The sequence below is a fragment of the Lemur catta genome, chromosome 9 (assembly GCF_020740605.2).
Source record: "Lemur catta isolate mLemCat1 chromosome 9, mLemCat1.pri, whole genome shotgun sequence".
Taxonomy (NCBI): Eukaryota; Metazoa; Chordata; class Mammalia; order Primates; family Lemuridae; genus Lemur; species Lemur catta.
Genome location: NC_059136.1, coordinates 56,518,733 through 56,540,866, shown reverse-complemented (window position 1 = coordinate 56,540,866; position 22,134 = coordinate 56,518,733). Strand labels below are relative to the sequence as shown.

General features: G+C 41.1%; 1 protein-coding gene across 1 annotated transcript in view; it reads right to left on the bottom strand.

Annotated features, from left to right (window-relative positions):
- NCALD (neurocalcin delta) overlaps positions 1-22,134 on the bottom strand; it is a 367,660-nt gene that overhangs the window by 267,140 nt on the left and 78,386 nt on the right. Inside the window, exon 2 of the mRNA XM_045561927.1 lies at positions 1,188-1,237. The gene's annotated coding sequence lies outside the window, so the exon portion shown is untranslated. The remainder of the gene's footprint in view (positions 1-1,187; positions 1,238-22,134) is intronic.

Here is a 22,134-nt window from a genome sequence, read left to right as displayed (position 1 = left end):
AACTTTATAACCCAATTTTTTCAAATTTTTTAAACTTGTAAAGGCTTTTCACAAAACAAGACATCCAAATGCTCAATCAATACATGAAAAGGTGCCAGCCTCATTAATCTATAGCGAAATGCATTAAAGCTACAATATTATGGTACCGCATACCCACCGGGAGAGCTTAAATGAAACAACAAACAAAAACAGAAAATACCTTGTATTGGAAGAGATGGAGAAATCAGAACCCTCATACACTCTTGGTTAGAGTACAAATTTTTTAATTGATACAAACATTTTGGAGAACTGTTTGGTAATATCTACTGAAGTTAAACATGTGCCTGCCCTATGACCTAGAAATTCCCCTCTCACATGCTATATTCAGCAGAAATAGGTATATGGAGCTAAAAACATAACAAAACTGACTCAAGAAGAAATAGAAAACCTAAATAAAACAGAAACTAAATCAGTAGGCAAAATTTATTCCCTCAAAGATAACACCAGGCCCAAATTGTTTCCTGTCAAGTTCTACCATATATTCAAGTAGCAAGTAATTCCAATATTTTGAAAACCATTCTTGACAAGGAAAATACCAGAAAGAAGAATTTTAGCCAATCTCACTTTTGACTAAAACTTAGCAAATTAAATCTAGCTAAGCATAGAAAAGATAATGCATCATGACCAAGCTGGTTTTATCTCAGCAATGCAAGGTAGCTGAACATTAGAAAACCAATTCATGTAAATCACCACTAACAGATGAAAGGATAAAAATCATTTGATCATGTCAGTAGAAACAGGAAAGCATTCAATAAATGTCAATATCTATTGATGATAAGGACTTTCAGCAAACTAGGAATAGAAGAGAACGTCTTAATCTGATAAAGAATATTATCAAAATATCTCTAGTAAATGAATGTACCATAATTATAAAAAGAATTTTCCTACTGTTGGATATTCAGATTCTCTCATTTTTGTTTTATTTTATTTTGCTATAATAATTTATGTTGCAATGAAGATCTCTGTGCATGTTGATCAAGTCACCTAACCTCCCTGTGCCCCAATTTCTTCATGTATAAGATGGAAATGAGACAACACTTAAATCAGGGCTACAGTGAGGATTAAATAAAATGCTGAGTTTAGGTCTTAGGGAGTCTTGCGAGAATGCATCATTTATAAATCTGAAAAAAAACTTTTTCAGTATTTACCTGGTGGTGAATTTCTCACAGCACACCGCAGGCTCAAGTCAGAAGTCACTCTGTCAAAAATGAAGAAAGTTATTGTCTTAGGTTGTCGGGAACTGAGAATATAATATCTGAAGAATGCAATCAGTGATGGGGATTATCACCTGCTCCAGGGTCCCTGTGTATCATTTGACATCTTCTGCTCATCCAGCTTCTATCCCTCTAGTCAAGTACATATGATGAGTACCATGTTCCCGTCATCTGCTTGCGATCTATAGCACTTGATTTTGCACAGCAGCCAGAGTCATAATTCTAAAATTTGAGCATGACACTCTTGTTCTGAAACTCCTTTCACGACTTCCTCTTGCCCTTTGAATAATGGCATAAGGCCTTTCACCATCTAATGCCACCTACTACTCCAGCCTTGTCCCTCATCTCTGTACTGCTCTCTGCATTCCAGCTGCTCTGGACATCCTTCAGTCCCTCCTCACCCTCTGTCACCTCCCAGCTTCTATGCACATGGCTCCCTCTGCCAGGACTACCTCTCCTCCTTCCCCTCCACCTCCACCTGACTAACTCCTCCTTGTCCTTCCATTCTCCGCTTAAGTATCACTTCTCTAGTGGGGCCATCTGCTGTCCTTGTCTGTCTTGAGCTTCCCTATTAACACGGCCATGGAAGCCGGCACTTGCTCTTTTGTAACATCACATACACAAGTACTTATCCATATATCCTGTCTTCCCAGTGAGCCCAAGGATCATGTCTATTTCATTCACAGCTGTATCCTCAATGCCTATCCCAGCACTGGTCTCACAGAAGACACTTAATATTTATTGAGTAAAAGAATTAATAACCCCCTTCCTCAGCCCTTAGCTTTCCAACTCATCTTTTGATTCATACTGATAATTTAATAAACTTCCTGCCATATTTCATTAAGATTCACTAATTGTGAAAACAATACTATTTTATATACCAATAAAAAAGAAAAACATGGTAGCATGATGAAGTGTGATACAATGCTAAGGCTTAAAATTTTTATTTTATACTTTTTAAAAGAGCTCTATTAGATGTATTTAGACATAGATTTTTATTGGATCCATAGAAAAAGGAAAATATCATTATTTTAGTTTAGGTATTCACATAAATAAATTGGTTTAGGTATTCACATTCAGAACCACAATATTATCCAAATGATATTGTCCTCTATGCCACCTCTATGCCACCAAGAGCTTTAGTGATGTGGCATTTCTTAAAAGAGTGCTCAACCGTCATCTTTGGGACTTTCTCCTAAGCTGTTGACATCTCTCCATAAGTACTGATGTTGGCAAGGAAATCTTACTAATAGGCGTCATCAAAAGATTTCAGTCAATATCTAAGACCCACATTCCTTTCTCAGATAGCCATCGAATGGATTGCTGACTGAACAATAAGGGGTTCCAATTGTCTTTTCATGAGACCAGAATCACCAAGTTCACACATGCACAGGCATTGCAACTACAGCACAACTACCCCCTGACCAATTTTAAAACTCTGATACCATGGATGTCCAACACATTAAAATTTAAGAAAAATAAAACATGTCTTAGAATCAATGAAATATGAAAGTTCAAAAAGACCCTTCAGAGAACTTAGGAAAATCAATGAAAGGAAGAATGCAAACGCATTCTCTCTCTCTGTCTCACACACACACACACACACACACTCATTCACTCACACATGGTCAGAGGCACAATCTCACATTCTGACTCGTCACACACTGAAGTGGGGAGGTGGATGCCCTAGGCACAGGCTGAGGGAGAAATCAGCCCCCATTCTCTAGCCAAGCCTGGCACCAGGTGCTTCCACCCTGGAGGAAGAAGGCATTTTCTGACTATCTGCTAGCCCAGTGGAAGACAGTAGGCTCCCAGAGGAGGCTTTTCTCTGTAAATACATTTTTATCTTATAAAATTTTTAAGGACACAGCTTTTTGATAAATGGCAGTTTCTGGCTGGGTGCAGTGGCTCACGCCTGTAATCCCAGCACTCTGGGAGGCTGAGGTGAGAGGATCGCTTGAGCTCAGGAGTTCGAGACCAACCTGAGCAAGGGTGAGATCCCATCTCTACAAAAAATAGAAAAATTAGCTGGGCGTGGTAGCATGCACCTGTAGTCCCAGCTGCTCAGGAGGCTGAGGCAGGAGGATCACTTGAGCCCAGGAGTTCCGAGGCTGCAGTGAGCTATTATGATGCCTCTGCACTCCAGCCCGGGCAACAGAGAAAGACTCTGTCTCAAAAAAAAAAAAAAAAAAGAAGAAGTTTCTTAGAAATGGGCTATCACATATCACATTAGTGCAGAGAGGATGATAGTGCCAGAGGTCACCTGACCCCCAGTCCAGCATCTGTGACCTCACAGTCTCAGTCTGTGAATACTCAACCATGTCTAGGAACATAAGGAAAGAAACCCTAGAAAAACCAGCAGTGACTCAGTTTCCTCATCTGTGAAATGGACATACAGAATTAGATGATATATTAGTTCAGGGTCCCAGCAGGAAAGAGATGACACCCTCAAATGGGAGCTTTAATGCAGTGGACTATTTACAAGATGTGGGCAGGGTTAAGAAAACCACCTAGGGGTGATAACTTCAGTGCCTCCCACTGGCCAAATCCAAACAGAGGCCAGAAACCAGGGAAGCCCATCGCTGTGACCCACAGAGACCAGCCTCCTGGGACCTGAACAGTGTGGGGAAGGGGAGAGTGGGTGTGAAAGGACGAACAGAGAATACCCAGCACTGATGGTCTCTGAGCTCCCACAGAACTGACAATGATCCAGTATCCTATGATTTTAGTAAAGAATTAAGCTTCGCTAGAGCAAGAAGAAATTTATGAGTATTTTATTCCAAAGATTTGAGGAAAATCCACGAGGATGCAGTTTTCCATCATTCAGCGTTCTTAGCTCAGATGACAGCACTTTTTCGCGGCTCTTGGAAACAGGCCAGATTGAAAACACCACACTACACAGTCCCTGTCTTTCTCTAATTCAGCTCTTAGGAATGCAGTGGGATTCTGTTTTGAGATAGTCCTTGATGTTTCTCCCCCATTGTCTCTCCCCCTAGACCTTCCCTTTCCCAGGAGTAGGATCTGGCAGCGTCCACTGCCTCACAGAAGAGGCTCCTGCAGGAGCAGGGGGAAGGCTTTTGACTTTCTAAGCCAAGGCCTTAGCGTCTCAGGGCACAGACAACATGGTGGGCCAGAGCAGTACTCACCACCACCACCACCCGCAACGCCCCCCACCCCACCACACACATCCAGACTGGAAATGGTTATTTTATGTTGGGAAGAGGTGTGGAGAGAAAGCCAGAATGGTGTAGACATTGTGGTTCCCGAGAAAAGGGCTCCTGAACCCTCTCCCCATCAGCCCCAGACAGTGCATGGCCAGCACCACGTAAGCGCTTTTTCTTTTCTCACAACTCAGAGTAACGTCTCCCATCCTTTCCCCTGACTGGGCCAACACGCCAGGTGTCACACGCCCCACCACACGCCCACACTCTAGTGGCAGCAAAGTCCCGTAGGCATTCAGGAGTCATTAAGCACTCAGTACTAGGACCGAAGAATGAGATTTTAAGAATCAAAGGTCCTTTGGAAAGTTCCATTTGAACAAATAGTTGCTTCTAAAGAAGTTCCTAGTATCACCCGCCCTGAAGACCCAGGCGGGGTACTCACCACAGTTTCTAGAATCTGTTCTTTCCTGAATTTTGAGGGGATGCTGTGCCCAAAGCACACGGGGTTTTGCTGCACCTATGCCAACCAGGCACCACTGGCCATAAGAGAGATGTCACACTGCGCGGTGAAAGCGCTCACGGAAGAGCGAGGAATCACACTGGGCTAGAACCAAAACCCATTTGGGAAAAACAAAAACAGAACAAAAATAAGTTTTCAGAGAAAAACATGTCGTTTCTTTTTTCAAACGAGTCAGATTATTTCTGAGAGGCTTCATAAAGTGAAGGAAGAGTCTAACTTCAGGCAAATAACAAAATAAAAAGAGGAGGAAGGCTGCCACCCTGCCCACTCTGAAGGAAGGGTCTGGCCAGGGCAGAGAGTTCAGCAATTTGCCGGATAACTGTGGCCAAATTGCTTAACCTCTCTGTCTCATTTTTTCTCATCTACAAAAAACCAGGGGTTTGGATTAAGATAGTTATTGAGGTCCCTTCCAGCTCTAAGAATATATGATCTTCAAGCCGGGAAAGGAGCTTTCCAGTTCAGAGTCCAAAGATCTGCCGTTATCAGCCGACAGCGCCCTAGTCTGACAGATAACAAAGAAGTGCTGTGCGGACCTTGTCATCCTGGGGCCATGACGAATCCTAGCTGCATTCCCATCTTGAATGATACCATACAAACGGGCTATTCCAGGCATCCCAAGAATGCTCCAACCATAAAAGGAATTCTCCTAAGTGGCCCCTCTGTAACATTATGCAGGGCTGCTTCTGACAGGGCAGTTTCACTCAGCTTCAGTCCAGCTCTAGAAGAAGATACTGCAGCTGGATGATTGACAAAGTGCCAAGTCTAATCCCTGTTGTTCTTATGCCAGAGTTCTTATGAAGAAGAATGACAGATGTACTTGTATATTTCGTGGGAGACTGAATGGAGAAAAACAAAACACAGCAAGCCTAATTGTAATATTTAACTGTTTTCGAAAACCACCACCTAAACATACCAGAAATAACATTTTCAAAACTGTGACAAAGTCAAATGTCTCTCAAACACACACAAAATGTCTGTCATGAGTGATTCCAAATAAACCAATCTGTCAGTTGTAAAATGCAACTTTATAAATAGTGTGCATGCTTCTGACTCAATAAATACCATGTAATACCATGTTAACATATCAAAAAATATTCAGAGAGAACTTTGTCAACCTCAAGAAACATTAACTAATCAGGTATGTATGTAACATCAGGCTGGGTCTCCCTTATCACTTATCAGGGGCAAATCAAACTCAACATCTGTTGCCCAAAACAACCCCTCCTCTAGCTATATCCCTCTCCACTCATCACACAGCCAGGAGCCTGAGCACCCTTTAATGCTCTTCCTCCTCCTCTCATCAAAAGCCACATCCTATAAATGGTGCCTACTGAGTGGTTTTGTCTCCTAGTCTGCAATCCTGTTGCAAATGCCTTCCATCAAGTCTTCCCCCTCTACCTACTGGACAAACTGCAAGATCTTCCAGCCTTCAACATCTTCAATCAACTCATCCAACCTTAGGATTTCTCTTGCTCAAATACACATTGGATATGTCACCCCCTTCTCATACCCACCCTTCAATGTCTCCCTGTTGCTTCTAGGAAGAACTCAAAATTCAGCCTAGTGTCCTCCCTCACACCCCATGTCCCAGCCTTGTCAAGTTGCTTACAATTTTCCAATCACCATGATATTCACATCTTCACATCCTAACCAACCATCCCCATCCCAACTCCAAAAGGGTCTGTCTAACATTCTGCTTCTTCCACCATGCAAACTCCTGTCCCCTGCCTCTTTCTTCATTGGGCATGACCCTCTTCCTCCAGGGCTCAGCTCCGGCTGTGCCATTCCTCCATAGCTCTGCTTCTTTCCTCAGAAAAGACATTTCCACATGGTAGGGGCCCCTTCCCAACTACTCTTCACCTGCCTAACTTGAATTCATTCTTTGGGTTCATTATTTGACTCAGGTTCAGTGTGACTCCCTCAGAGAGATCTCCTCGGACCCATCCAAAAGGAAATCTGGTCTTCAGCTCATGCTCTGTAGCTCACTATTCTTTTCCTTCATTGCATTTATCACAGCTGATGGTTATATATTAATATTCATTATTGTGGTTATTATTTCAAAGCCCATCACCCTTAACAGGCACTTACTTTCTGTGAACCTGAGATGGTCTGGGTTCAAAGTTTATTCCCAGAGGCCAACACAGTGCCTAGCATTCAATGAAAGTTTTAAAAAAATCAACATGTGGTATCTCCAGCCTTACTTCATCTATAAATAATTTTCTGCTCACCCCCATAAATGCAGGCAAAAAAGATCACTGCCTCCCTTGCCGCTCAGCTGTGCCCTGAACAGACTGAAATCAGAGCACCCATAATGTCTAATGCACATCATTGTTTTTCCACTAGACTACAAACTTCTCATAGGCAAAAACCATGTTATGTCTTTCAAGTACGTGAATCGTTAAGTATAACAAAAGGGGCGTAGAGGGGGACATATGCCTTCAGCATCAATTTGTGAGGATGCCACAAGAATAGCAGCAAGATAATTTTGTACTTTAATTTGCATTTTAGATTTTCCAATAACAAATAACCAACATGAACCTACTATGCTTATTTACTTATGGGAAAATTCTAGCTGGGATGGAAGGAAAGAGTACAAGTAAGTTGCATTGCTCTAGGGTATCTGGTACCCTTCACTTGCCATTGGTCTATCCCCAGCACCCAGCTTAGCATCTGCACATTGTAGGTGCTCAATAAATGTTTGATGAATGAATGAATAAATGAACTATCCAAAAAAATGAACAACAGAATGAAAAATGATTGTTTCTTTTCCTTAAAGAATTTATCATTAAAGAAATAGTCCGGGCGCGGTGGCTCACACCTGTAATCATAGCACTCTGGGAGGCCAAGGCGGGCGGATCGTTTGAGCTCAGGAGTTTGAGACCAGCCTGAGCAAGAGCGAGACCCCATCTCTACTAAACATAGAAAGAGAAATTATACAGATAGCTAAAAATATATATATAGAAAAAAAAAATTAGCCGGGCATGGTGGCGCATGCCTGTAGTCCCAGCTACTCGGGAGGCTGAGGCAGTAGGATCGCTTAAGCCCAGGAGTTTGAGGTTGCTGTGAGCTAGGCTGATGCCATGGCACTCTAGCCCGGGCAACAGAGTGAGACTCTGTCTCAAAAAAAAAAAAAAGAAAGAAATGGCACACACATTAAAATTTAAAATTATGGACATCTTCTTATATTAAGTTGAACCAAAAGAAATTGCTGCTTTTGTAGGGCAGTTTCTTATGGTTCAATCTAATACTTATGTGTAGCAGTGTACATGCATACCTTTTACCCACTAATTTATAACTTTTATCCATTTGTACAAGATAAATTGTGGTGAACATAATAGGGCTATACAACCAAGGGAACCATTTGTCTTGGTTTGCCTGACATCATTCTGGTTTAAGCTATTGCCCTGGAATAATTATTTCACTATTGTATTCATATTCACTATAAATATTTCACCATCAAAAGTGTTCCAATTTGGATGATAAATCTCTGTGATCTGCTAAAATCTTCTTAAGACATCCTAAGGCATCAGACCATCACCACAAGAGAGCTCTCTCTCCCTAGGAACGTTAATGCTTTCTCCCGTGAAGAGAAAGGCATGTGCATGATCAGAATAAACACTGGCTGTTTGTGAGGCTGTGACATTCCATGAGGGAAGGACACATTCAGGGACACATCGTCCAAAAGCTACTAATAAGAAAGTGTAATCTTGCTGGTTCTTGAGGAACACGGCAGAGGACCCAGTGCATAGCCCATAGCAATGCTGCTTAAAAGCCCCTTGCACTCCTTCCCAGGCCCCTCAGGTCTTAGAGCTACTGGGCTGGGGTCGGGGGAACCTTGGCCTTTCCAAAGCCCCAGGGTTGACTTCTGAAGCACATGCCTCTCCTCCCATCTCTCCTTACTCTAGCCTTGGAGCCACCCCCACAGTCTTCGTTACTGAGCTATAAGATCCAGGGAGCAAATCTAGAAAGGTGGGGAAGCTGAGTAGGAAAAGGCTAAGTTCTTTTTGGAGAAGGATGAGGGGGAAGAATGTCAAATATTAAGTGTTAATAATATGCATCACCCCCCCAACCATACATAAAACAAAAACAGGCAGGACATGCTAGATTAAAAGAGATCAAAGAGACATAATGAAGCAAATGGATTCTGGATCCAAAAAAATCTGAGGAACTTTGAATATGAACTATATTTTAGATGATCTTGTGGAATGATTGTTAATTATCTTAGGTGTAGTAATGACACTGTTTACATAGGAGAATGTCCTTATTTTGAGAAGCATGCAGATGTATTTAGGGGTGAAGTTATGATATCCTCAATCTATATTTGAGCAGTTCAGGAAAAGAATGAACATTTATGCATAAATGTTACTTAAGCACAAACGTAAGCCTATGTGTATACACACTATACACACGAGTGAGCAAGAGAGAGAAAGCAAATGCAACAAAATGAGGGGACTGTGACTATGTGCTAGCCTGTCAACTTTTCTGTAGGTTAATTTTAAAAATATAAAGAAATGGAAAGTAAATAAAGCCCCTTTCACATGTGCACTAAATATTCCACACAATGCCCAAGTATTCTCCTTTGAAGCTCTAAATGCACTTACCACTGAGGGGAAACAATACCCACAGCCCTTCATGTTGGGAGCGATTGTTTATTAAACCCTCAGGGAACCCAACTTTCTGATGGGAAAATAATCGCTTCTGGGCAGGGCCATTTGGAAAACTATCTCTGGGAGAAATCAAAACTAATCTCTTTAGCATTTCCTGATGACCAAGGCAAAGTGCTCCTTGCCCCAGCACAAGGCAGTCTCTTTTCTGCTAATATGTGAGTTACTCGACTCCTTGTGCTAAGTGACCAGAGATTCAAACATGAGGATGATGCAGCTCCAGTCTTCCAGTTACTTATTCCAAAAGTGACCATTTAATTTATTGTTCAAACCAGGATGCTTTTGAGAATAAAAGAAGGTGCTAACAAGACAGGATGCTGGGACAACAGGTATAAACTGGGAATGTACCACGAAAATTTGGATATATGCTCATCCTATTTATATCCCATGAGTGGGTGACAAATACATAAATAATAGCAACAGTTAACCATGTAACACAATAATACAAAGCAATTGTCAGAAAGAATTTGCTTGGGAATTCAGAGGAATGGTAAAGTAATTACTTTGGAGGAATCAGGAAGGACTTCATGGAAGAGGGGGAATTTTAAAATAATAATAGGATTTCTACAGGTAGAGAGAGAAGAGAAGGTCATTCCAGATTGAAGGAATTGTGTGAGCAAAGACCAAGTAGGAATGTGTGGGGTGTGCCAGGGAAGTGGAGGCCCTGGCAGCTAAAATAGCTGCTCTGAAGAGTATGCACAGAAAAGACAGGGAGGTGAGCCTGGAGAGGTAAAAATGGGACCACAGTGAAAAGCTGATACTTAATCCAACAGACAATAGGGAGCCACTAAGGGGTTTTGAGAAGGACAGTAATGAGACTGTGGAGGACCTCAAATGTCAGGCTAAAGACTTAAAGCCAGAGAATCAGACAGATCTTTTACACAGGGAAGGGTCCTCTATAATAAGAACTCATAAGTGTACGTTCATATTACCCATCCTACAAACATGAATTATATAAGCCAAAAAAAAAAAACTGTTACAGGCATTGATGTCATAAGTTTTTCAATATCACCCTTATTCTCTCTTGTGGGTGGTTCTGCTTTATGTGCTGGGTTAAGTATTACTTTTGTCGATTTTACATTATAAACATTTTCACAGTCCTATTGCCAGAAAGTTGCTGTCACAAAAATAAAAATGAGAGAGTTAAAGTGTTCTGAATTGGCCAAGCTAGAGATGATGAAAACAGAAAACATAGCATTTGAGCTAAAGGAAAAGCAGGTCCCCAAGAGGAGAGGGATGTGATAAGTTTTCTAGGAGGACTGGAAATTACATTTTGAAGGCATAGCTCATTTTAATGCAAGTCCTTCCACCATACACACAGAAGCCTCAAGCACTCTCACATTTAATAAGATTAATTGTTTTTTCTACAGGTTAATTTGTAGATATTTACTGGATTGCATAGAAAATTTCAGGGGGAAAAAATGAAAAGACAAGGTTTCAAATGTTTTCACTTTTATCCCAGATATTTGGCTAGACCAGAGTACATGCCTCATAAAGGAATAAGTCACTCTAAAGAAAACTATTAATATCAAATCTTTCCGGAAAAGGTGGACAACACTAGTAAAGCAATCTCATTTCCAGAGGAGAATAGCCCAACAGGAAGCCCCTGCTCTGGCCTCTAAATACAAAGCCAGGAATATTTGTAAACAGAAACCATGTATTTCCTTTCTATAGAGGGTGTGCCCTGTTCTTCAAAACATATTCCCTGGTCATTTAAGGCCATAAATGAATCAGACCTGGAGAAGTGGTTCTTGATTTTTCAGTTCATGGGAGTTTTATATCCACAAAAGACATCCAGGGATAATATCCAGGAAAAATAAACAGAAGCCAACTTTGAGAGGCTTCAGCTGGTCAAGATGCAATAATTTGAACTTTCAAAAAGATAACTGCAATTAAATGGAACCATTAAATATGCTTAAGTCCACAAGTTCATGTGCATCTGTAAACCTTTGGAGGATGAAAGAGAACCAATTCATTATTTTGAAACCTCGTAAACAAAGAAGAAGAATCAAATATTTATCTTCTCTCTCCTGTATGAGTTGTACCACTGGGTAACAAAAAGTAGATGAGGGGAAGCATTTTTCAAATGGAAAAAATGTCAAAATTAGAATATCACTACAGTGGGTGGCAAAGTTCTATTTCCTGACCTGAATGGTAGTTACCAAAGTGTTTGTCTTATGGTAATTCATTAAGCTATATATTTGGTTTGGAGTGGGGGTTGTATCTGTGTTTTATTTTATAATAATGTAGCTTGATTAAAAAAACAAGAAAGATATTTTCATCAAACTCCTTAGAAACATGAAAAATCTGATATTTTCCAAATTTTTAAGAGGTATGATAGGTAAATTAGGCAATAATAATTCCTACTGAAGGAAGGTGAGTTAAAATATACGCAATAAATTTCTATGATCAATACTAGGAAAAAAGTTAGCTAGGAAGGAATATAATTTGACTAAGAAAATTTGAAAGGAAAGATGCTCATTGACATGTAGAACTCTGTAGCATCTGTTCCTCTGTTCCCTGTGATCTCTGAAAGAGTTGCAGCTCACCTCCTCATGTACAAAGGGGGTTGTGTAGCAAGCCTGGAGTACACCCTATATAAGAATCCAGCTTAGAGTACTCGAGTTTAGGAGCAAAACCAGCCTCTTCTGCTAATTTTCTCCCTCTGAGAAACAGCTGCTGATTTTTCCCCTTGATAGCATATTCCCAGGCTCTTATAGAGGCGGGACTCCTGCCCTAGGGCACTTGATGGCCGCATGAGCTGAGCTGCCCATCATTTAATCCATCACGCCATAAAAATCGGTGCAGTCACACTGTCACCAAGTGGAAGTGATACTTAAGATGGATCTGTAGAGGGTCCTGAAGATACAAATAAGTTGTATGCTTAGATGACTCAGGTGCTATGGCTACCTACTCCTGCTATGTTGCTTTCTCTCTCTCAGCCCACACCTATGGTTTCATAAGGAGTTCCTGTAACCAGGTGATGGTGGGGGGAAAAAGACTCAGATATGTTTTATATTATACATCAGCACCAGCTGGAAGTAGGCTATTGAATATCCACTAAGAGTGACCATGAAAAGCTGTGGAGAGAGAAAATCCTTTCAGTTGGTGGAAACTCACAATACATGTGGGTCTCTACTTTGTCTAGACTGAAAGATGGCTAGAAGTGCAAATCTATACTAATTCATACATAGTGGCTAATAATTTGACCAGATGGTCAGAGACTTGGAAAGAACAGAATTGGAAAACTGGTAAAAAAGAGGACTGGGGAATAAGCATTTGGATGACCGTTTGGAATGGGCCAAGAGTGTGAAATATTTGTATCTCATTTGCATGCTCACAAAAGGACATCCACTGCAGAGGAGGTCCTCAGTAATCAGGTGGACAAGAAAACATACTCTGAGGATGTCAGCCTTTATCCCCCAGCCACCCTAGTACTTCCTCATGGACTGATGTTTCAGGTGGCCATGACAATAATCAAGGTGGCTATGCAGAGACTCACCAAGGCAAATCTGGCTACTGCCATTACTGAATGCTCACCCTGCCAACAGCAGGGGCCAACAATGAGCCGAGGTAGACCAGTCAGTCACCCAGTGGTGGGTCAATTACACTGGATTCCTTCCATCACAGAGGGGGCAAAGATTTGTTCTCAGGGGAATAGAAATTTATTCTGGATGTGGGTTTGCCTTTTGCAAGTATCACCATCCACATACTTAGAATACCCTATTTACCATTGTAGTACCCTTTACAATGTTGCTTCTGATCAAAGCACTGATTTCACAGCAAAAGAAGTGCAGTAATTGGCTCATGGCCATAGAAGTCCCTGTCTTGCCTCTTGCCGTATGTACTCCATCATCCAAAAGCAGTTGCCCTGTCAGAAGGATGGTTTCACCTACTGAAGGCTCAGTGATGTCCCAACTGAGAGACAGCACCTTAAAAAGTTATGGCACTATCTTACAGGATTCAGTGTATACTTTGAACAAACAATCCATATAGGGTGGTATTTCTTCCATACCTATAATACATGGGTCTGGGAACCAAGGATTAAAATTGGAGGATCTGCTCTATTACATCTAATAACGTAAACACAAAAATTTTGCTCCCTATGCCTAAGATTTCAGGCCCTGAGGGTTTAGAGTTATTAGTTTCCAAGGAAAAATATTTTAGCTGTAGAAATGAGAATGGTTACACTACACTAGAATTTAAGGCTGCCACCTGGTCATTTCAGACTCCTTGTGCCATTATACAAAGAAAGGTTCTACTGTACTAAATGGGGTAATTGGTTTCAATTATTAAGATGAAATAAGAAGCTGCTGAACAATGGAGGCATTAAGGAAGATGTCTGTAATCCAGAAGATTCTCTGGGGTGCCATTTATTATTTCCATGTCCAGTAATAAAGTTCATATTAACAGAAGATTTTATTAGACCAACAAAGGAAGGATGACTAAAGACACAGACTCTTCAGGAGTGAAGATTATTTGTCTCAATGCACCAGAAAAAGAATCCTCATCAAGCAAGGGGCTACTTAAAGGGAAAAGCACATGGGAGTAAACAAGGGAAGAAAGACGATGTATAGACATAGATGTATAAAAATGGAAATCCTATATCTGTATCTATTGCTCTCTCTCCCCCTCGCTCTAAGTATATATATGGCCTTGTGATCAGTTACAGAAGTCAGGACTGTAGCAACCATGTGTATTCTCTTCCTTGTTTGTTACATATATATTTATATAGAGAAAACACTTTCCTCTTTTTCATTTCCCCTAGTATGTCATACAAGGAGTATGTCATAAGTTAACTACAAACTAGTTACTTAATGTGACAATTTAGTCTTTTAAGTTACAAGATAAATGGAATTTTGACTAATCTATAAGAGGAATTAACATCATCAAAACATGGATGCACTCACTGATGGAACTTCGTATCTCCCTCATCAGGGAAAGGGTGAGTACGCCTTCATTTGTGCAAGGGATACTGCATCAGCAGAAGCATTATAACGTTGCTATTGTTGTTTTATCAAGTTCATATATGGGTGGAAGGCTGGGTATGGATGAAGAAGAGACAAAGGGGTGGACTGTTCCTGACAGTGTATCTTTAACTCAAATTCACATTCATTCTCTATACCTTTCACTCCACTGATGGAGAAAGTAGCACACCACGTTTCTCAGACCAACTCACCAATTGGCTTCCTACTGGGTTCTGTCAATGGGGGTACTGAAGACAGGAAGAAGGGAGAAATGTTTTTGTTTCTTTGGGTTTCTGCAGTGCCTCAAATGGCAGTGGCAATGATAAGGTCATTGCTGGCTAGTGGGGGCTCATGGGCTCCTGCTCAGTCACCTTGGTTTAACGGCAGAAGTGGACCGTGAGCCAACTGAAAGCAGAGACTGTCTTATACTTTTGCATTCCCTATAGCGCCTGGCCTAGGGCTAAACTCATGGTAGGCACATGGTTTTTGTTTGCTTGCTTGCTTATTTTTATTATAGTAAAGAACACATAACATAAAATTTACCATTCTGGCAATTTTTAAGGGTACAGTAATATCCATTATATTCACAATATTGTATAATGAACCTCCAGAACATCTTCATTTTGCAAATCTCAAAGTCTATACCCATTAAACAATAACACCCCTTTTCCCCATTCCTCAGTCCCTGGTAACCACCATTCTATTTCCTGTTTCTATGAATTCAACTACTTTAGATAAGTAGGCACATAGTTTTTGTATGTTTTAAATTCACATTAACTGTATAATCTCAGAGTTGAAAAAAATATTGGAAGTAATGTAGCCCAAGGTCTTGCCCAGTGCATGGGCCCCGCTTTTTTCATCTTAAATTTAGTAACCTACTTTTGGATCACCTGGTCTCTTCTGAAAGAATCTCAGTGATTGCTTCAAAAAGGTGAACCATGCTATGGGGGGATACTTCTTCTGATAACAAAGTTCTTCCTTATACTAACGCAAAATATTGACCTTCTACCCATTGGTCTTAGTCTATTTTCCAGAACAGAACATGTTCCCTCCATCTCCCAAAGTTGACACGTTTTTGTGCTATTTTAAAAACCTATTTTTATCACATTTGCTTTAGCCTGTCATAAGACAACAAGAATCACATGGAGAAAATCAGAAACACAAATAAAGAATATCAACTTTGTTGATATGCAACACTCAGCAACAGCGTTCTGTGTAGCCAGAGGTCTCTAAGCCCAGAGAAAGGCAACAGAATTCAGAAACTAATTAAAACAGTGAATCAGTGTGTGTTCCTGAGGCCCTCTGCTCGAATAGGCTTCTAAAAATAAATATTTCTCCCCATGTTCAAGAGATTACTGACAGTTTCTCATTAACTACTTATCTCTTTAATAAATCAAAAAATTTTCTCCCAGGTAGTCACAATATTTACCATTATTTCAAAGATGGAAATTTCCCCTAATAAAATTTCATTCATAAAAACCTATCAATCCCAAATGATTTCTGAAGTTACAGAGGCGGCATATGGTCACATTCTTGTAGCATTTCTAGTCGCATTCATGGCAACACTTTCCCTGATGAATGCACACGTTACTTATGTTGCAAATTTACACTGCTGCTATAGAAACATAACCAAAAAATAATAATAAAGAGTTTGAAGAACACAGAGACTATGACAAAACATATCTTGTAGAAGATCAGAAGCTGGACCAGCCTTGCACGGGAACACAGCTCTTTAAGGCTGCTGTCTCTATTGGATGTGGTATGTGCCTTGGGCAACTATCTTCATCTCATTGGTTGTTGAATGCACTCAATGTGTCTTTGCTATAGAAAAAGCACTTAATGTCACTTTAAAAGAGAAATGTAAAAAAAAGTAAAGGTCAGGAAGTGATAATTTATAAAGAATAATTGTAAACTGCAAACAAACATATGGGAATATATCTGTCTATCTTGCGATCGAAAAAATGCCAATCGAATCAACGTAAGATACTATTTTTGCTTCTACAAGTGAGGATAAGAGGAAACAGACACTCTAAATACCAAAGGTGGAAGTACAAATTGGTACAATCTTTTAGAACATTAATTTGCCAAAAAATAACAGAAATCTTAGAAAGATTCATATATTTTTATACAGAAACTTTACTTGCTGGAACATAACCTAAAGAAATATTTTTTTTCCAATGGGCCCACAAAAAAAGTGTGTCCAAGGGTTTCATAAATTATAATAATAAAAATTAGGAACACCTAAGTGTCAAGCAATGGATGATAAATCAAATTATGGCTCCCTCGAAGATGGAATTTTATGCAACCATTAACTAAAGCAAACAGTTATATAGTAATTATTAATACCATGTGGCAGGCTCTATTCTAAATAATTTATAAATACATTAACTCATTCAGTCATTACTATAATCCCATGAGGTAAATACTATTATTGTCCCTTTTTTACAGAGAGAAAAGGAAGGCATAAAAAAGTTAAACTTGCTCATGGTCATGAAATTAGATAATGCTGACCCAGTATTCATTCAAACTCAGGCAATCTGGCCCCAGAGTCCATGCTTTTAACCATCAGACCGTTATGCTACATAAGAATATTTAATCACATGTTAAAAATCTCAAAATATGACTGTAGAATGTTTTAAAATGAGGTTACCAAATTGTAGTTCATCGGTGTTGTATATATTTAGTGTGTATACAGATAAATAGGTATGATATTCATATCACGCATACACTTTATATATCAAAACATCAATAGCTGTTATCTTCGGGTATTGAGATTAAGGGGATTTTTTTTCCTTTCTTCTATTTTTCCAATTTCATTTTTTCAGTTAACATATATTGGTAATAGCAAATACAAGAATGCTCTTAGTACCATCACGTAAGTATTCCTGATGGGCCATGCCCTCAGCCCAGAACTTAGAAGGGCACAGTTCTTAGCAAAAGAGTCTGGGGACAAACTGAAGTGCTTCCCATCAGTTCACTTCCTTTTTTACCATGAGATACAGGGTTTGTTTTGTTTTTATCTTCTTGCAAACAAACAGTGAACAATCGTGACCTGTACTGATAGCACTTTATAAATAAAACATCTTATGGCATTAAGAGATTTTTATTATTTCAATAGCAAAGGTTTCAAAGTGCCCAACATGTATCCCCCCTTCACCCCTAAGCCACCTGAGTTATCAATTTGCAGATATTTAAACTTCACAAACAAAATTCCAGCCCGGTAAGAATAGTGCTGCTCACTGCAGGGCTTTATGCCACATGACTCACTGGGGATTTTTCTGGCAGCCTTTGCCTTGCTGTACAAAATTGACCCTGGAGCTCCTAAATAGTGATTCCCAACTGAACCAATTGTGAGATTTAAATTGCCCCCAGGAAAAGGACAAGTGAGATGTGACAGAAATTAAACCAGCACCTTCCCACACAGACTCTGCCCACACCATGTGGAGAGAAAACAACTGCCGATGGGTCAGTGAGACAGAGGCAGTAATTACGTTCTCTCAAAGAACAATCCCTGCTCTGGAGAAGAAATGTTTACCACACAGTGCTCTGCGTGGGGCCTGCAGAGTCGATAGGAAACATGGTGAGCCCGGGAGCCTGCAAAGGATGCTGCATCAACTTTCAGCAGGATCAGGTCCAGGAATTGCCTTGGCACTTGTCACCACCTGGCACTTGCTGGTCTTGATTATTCCCAAGGCAGCAAAGCCCCTAGAAGCCCTAAGTGGAAGGGCTCCAGATTCTGCAGCATTAGCCAGAATAGTACATGGATACGCTTTAGTGGCATATCCATATTCATTAGTAATGCATTCCACAATTTCCCACAACTCCCTTTAGCAATGCTGCTGAAACCTCCATGAGCTTCCAAACCACAGCCACTATAGTGGAAAGAATTCTAAGATGTCCCTCAAGGGTACACATCTTGTATAATACTCTCCCCTTAAGTGGGTGGGACCTGTGATAATGATGGCATGGTCACTTCCTCAATTAGTTTACATTATATGGCAAATGGTGATGGGATAGTCACTCCGTACTAGCCGACTAGAGAGGGCCACTCCTGCTGGCCTGGGAGAAAGCCAACATGTGTGCTGCAAATTGCCTAGGGGGCCACTCAGCCAGGAATTGTGAGAGACCTCTAGGGGCTGAGAGAGCAGCCCTGCCAACAGCCAGCAAGAAAACAGACTTCAGTCCTCCAAGGAAATGAATTCTGCCAAGAGCCAGGAAGCTGCGAAGGGGACCCGGAGCCTCAGATGAGGATGACCACCCCTGCCAGCACCTTGATTTCAGCCTGGTGAGACCCTGAGCGGAGGACCCAGCTAACCCGTGCTGGACTCCTGCCCCCTGGGAAATGTGAGATCATAAATTTGTTGTTTGAAGTCCAAGTCCCTAAACTGTGGTAATTTTCTTACACAGCAACAGAAAAGGAATATAATGACCATTGTTAGAACATGTGTCATTCATGTTCTTTAACCCACTTCCACTGTCTTCAGAAGGAAAGAACACAGCTTTGAGGGAAGGAAGTTGTGCCCATAACATTCACCCCTAAAGAGCCTAAAGGAGAGTAATAACTGATATTTGTATGCTAGTTTGGAGTTAACTTTCATATACAATCTCATTGAATTTTACTTCATTTATATGATAGAGCCCAGGGGGTAGAGATTAGGAACAAAGATTCTGGAGCCAGATTGCCTGAACTTGACTCCCTATTCGGCCACTTACTCACTAGATGAGATCAGCCCAGTTCCTCAATGTCTCTGTGCCTAGGTCTCTTCACCGGTAAAACAGGGATGCAGTAACACCTACTTCCTAGGGGCTTGTGAGCACTGAATGAGTTTACATAAAGTTTTGCTCATAGTAATCACTGGATAACTGATTGTTGTTATTCATATCAATGTTATTATCTAAACAGACTAGAAAAGAAAATTAGCTTTGTTTACTTCCCACTACAACATGCTACCACAATGGCAGCCTAATGTTTCAGCAGACTCTACAAGAGGGAACTTACTATCAACCTGGAGAAAGGGAACCTGCAGCTGTGGAAGAATGCGCCTCCCCACCCTCCAGCTGTTGTCCCGAGTAGGGAACATAGGCAAAAATGAATGAGCTTGCTGCAAATCCCAGAAAGGATTCAGGGCTGAGCAGGAGTGTAGTTGCTTCCTTTTGTCCCCTTGAAAATAGAACCCTGGTTCCAGCAGGATTCTGAGTTCAAGAAAAGAACACAGACACAGTGGGTTTCTGCCAGTATGACCAGCGTCACACAGCCTGCGTCACAGTATGGAGCACAGGTAGGCTGGCTGTGGCTTGATGCCAGGTCAATCAGCTGCTGGAGGCGTTCCTTCCAGGAGGACTTGGCAACTGCAAATGATTAAAAGCATCTTTCCTGAAGCCTTCTGGTCACTTGGGGTGGGGAGGGGAGAGTGGGCTTCCTGAGATGCTACCAGATCCACGTGTGAGAAAGACAATAACAGTCGTGTCACTGGGACTTCTCAGGGAGGGGGTGCTACCTGCCGTACCCACCTTCATAACGGAGACAGACTCATAAAATGACTCTTTCTAGTCAAAGATTGCACCACCAAGCAGGATGGGAAGTCCCATATGTCAGGGATGCTGTGGTCCAATGGGGGGAGTTTTGGTTCCTTGGCACTGCTGTGGTTATACTCTGTAAAAGTTTTAGGGATGGTTAAAGGTCTGTGTTCCCAGTGTAGTCTTTTGTCCCAGTAAAGTACCAAAAATCTACTCAGTCATCCCTCACCTGTTCTACTAATTTCTTAATTCAAGTTTTAAAAAACAACTCTTGTTGGTAGGGGAAAAAAGTGTGAGTATCTGAGTAAATATCTAATTATGTTCTATTGTTGTTGTTGTTATATCCACTCTCTTGTTTCTATTCCTTACCTCTGCAGCCTTGGTGCCACATAGAAACACATGCCCAATGTCCCTTTTCTACTTTTTTGGGATTTCCAAAAGTCATTCCTCTTCCCCAACAAATCATTGATAAAGGAAATGGAAAATTACAATCAAAAGAGCTTTACCTTATCTCCCAATTACACAAAGGCATGTTGGCTTGTTTCAAAGAGTTTACTATTTGTACCAGAAGATAAAAGCTCCCAGAAGAGTTAAAGCCCAGATGCCTACAGGGCGTGTGCTGTCAGCATACAGGAACTCTGTGATCTAAGTTGAGCTGAACAAGCTGAGATGACTTGCCTTTTAAACACTGTGCAGACCTAACAAAACAGCCAAACACAACCCCATCAGTGGGCCATGTATGGCCTGGGGCCACCAGTTTGCAATGACACCTGACCTAGAGAGTAGGAGGCTCTTTCAAAAGCCCATCTGATATAAGGAATACAGACCCCTGGACAAAGACCAGGAGAGCTCAAAGAGAAAGTCAAAACAACTAAAACTGCTTTCTGAAAATTCCCATCCTAGTTGATCTGTGAGCTCAGATTTCTCTACTCGGCCTGTTCTAGAAGTCCAAGGAAAAGGCTGGAACAACACACCAGTCTAAAGGCAGTAATCACGAGGAAATGCCTCAGCTGCTGGCACCCAATTAATTAGCCTTGATATTTTGGTCAAAGAAAAATGTTTCTTCTTTCTAATCAAGAAAATGAAATCACCTACCAGTATAGGAGGATTCCAAACCATCTAGCAGCAAGCTCCATCAATCAGGACATTACCTATTGAGTGGAAGGTCTTTAAACGGCTTTTCCCCAGGGAAGAATTCCTTGCTAAAATCCCTGTGAGCAAACGCTGCCCTAGCAAAGCTCAGTCTAGGCCTAATAGTACATACAGTCCTCAAAGAGTTTGTTCTATTCATTACTTATATAACAAGATGCCAAAACGGAAAATCTGTCTATCTCAGTTTAGAGATGATAAACCCCAAGGCAGAATTTCAAAGTTAGTGTCCAAGAAGTAGTTAGAAGATTCACACCTCTCGCCCACAACGAGAATATCAAAGACAAAGAAAGCATTGAGAAAAGAATTTGTGAGGAGGACTTATTTGGAGAGAGCTGTACTCTAACCCCCAGGAAAGGGTTACAGGAGTGTCTATTCTCATTTCAAGCCTGGTGAAGAGTAATTCAATGGGATCACCCAGAGAGCTTAACAGACTCCTACAGTTTGGAAGACTTCATGGACTTAAAATCCTATAGGGCAGGTGATAGACTAGCAGCTGCTGACGTGAGCTCAAGGAGGGGTTCTATGTTGGAATCTAAGATGCACCTGTACTCTCAGTTTATCAGTGCAAAGGATGCTTGGATATGTCCCATGGGCCACTCACGAGAGAGCTGGTGTGAGGTCACATTAGGTCCTGTCTTGTAGGGTCTCCTAGATGTTTGATGAGACTCCAACTACTGAAAGCTGGAGGTGATGACCAGACTCCTTGGGGGTAAAGAAAGAGTAAGTGAAGAGCCAGAGGGTAGAGAGCTTACAGCATCTGCACCACAGAAGCTAGAGATGAGAACGCCCCATTGGCTAGGGTGGCAGGGGGCAGGGACAAGAAGGGGTGAGGAATGGGGGGTCCAGGGGGTGGGTAGTCTCTGGAAAATCCACAAAAATATCCAGGAGGAAAAAAGTTAG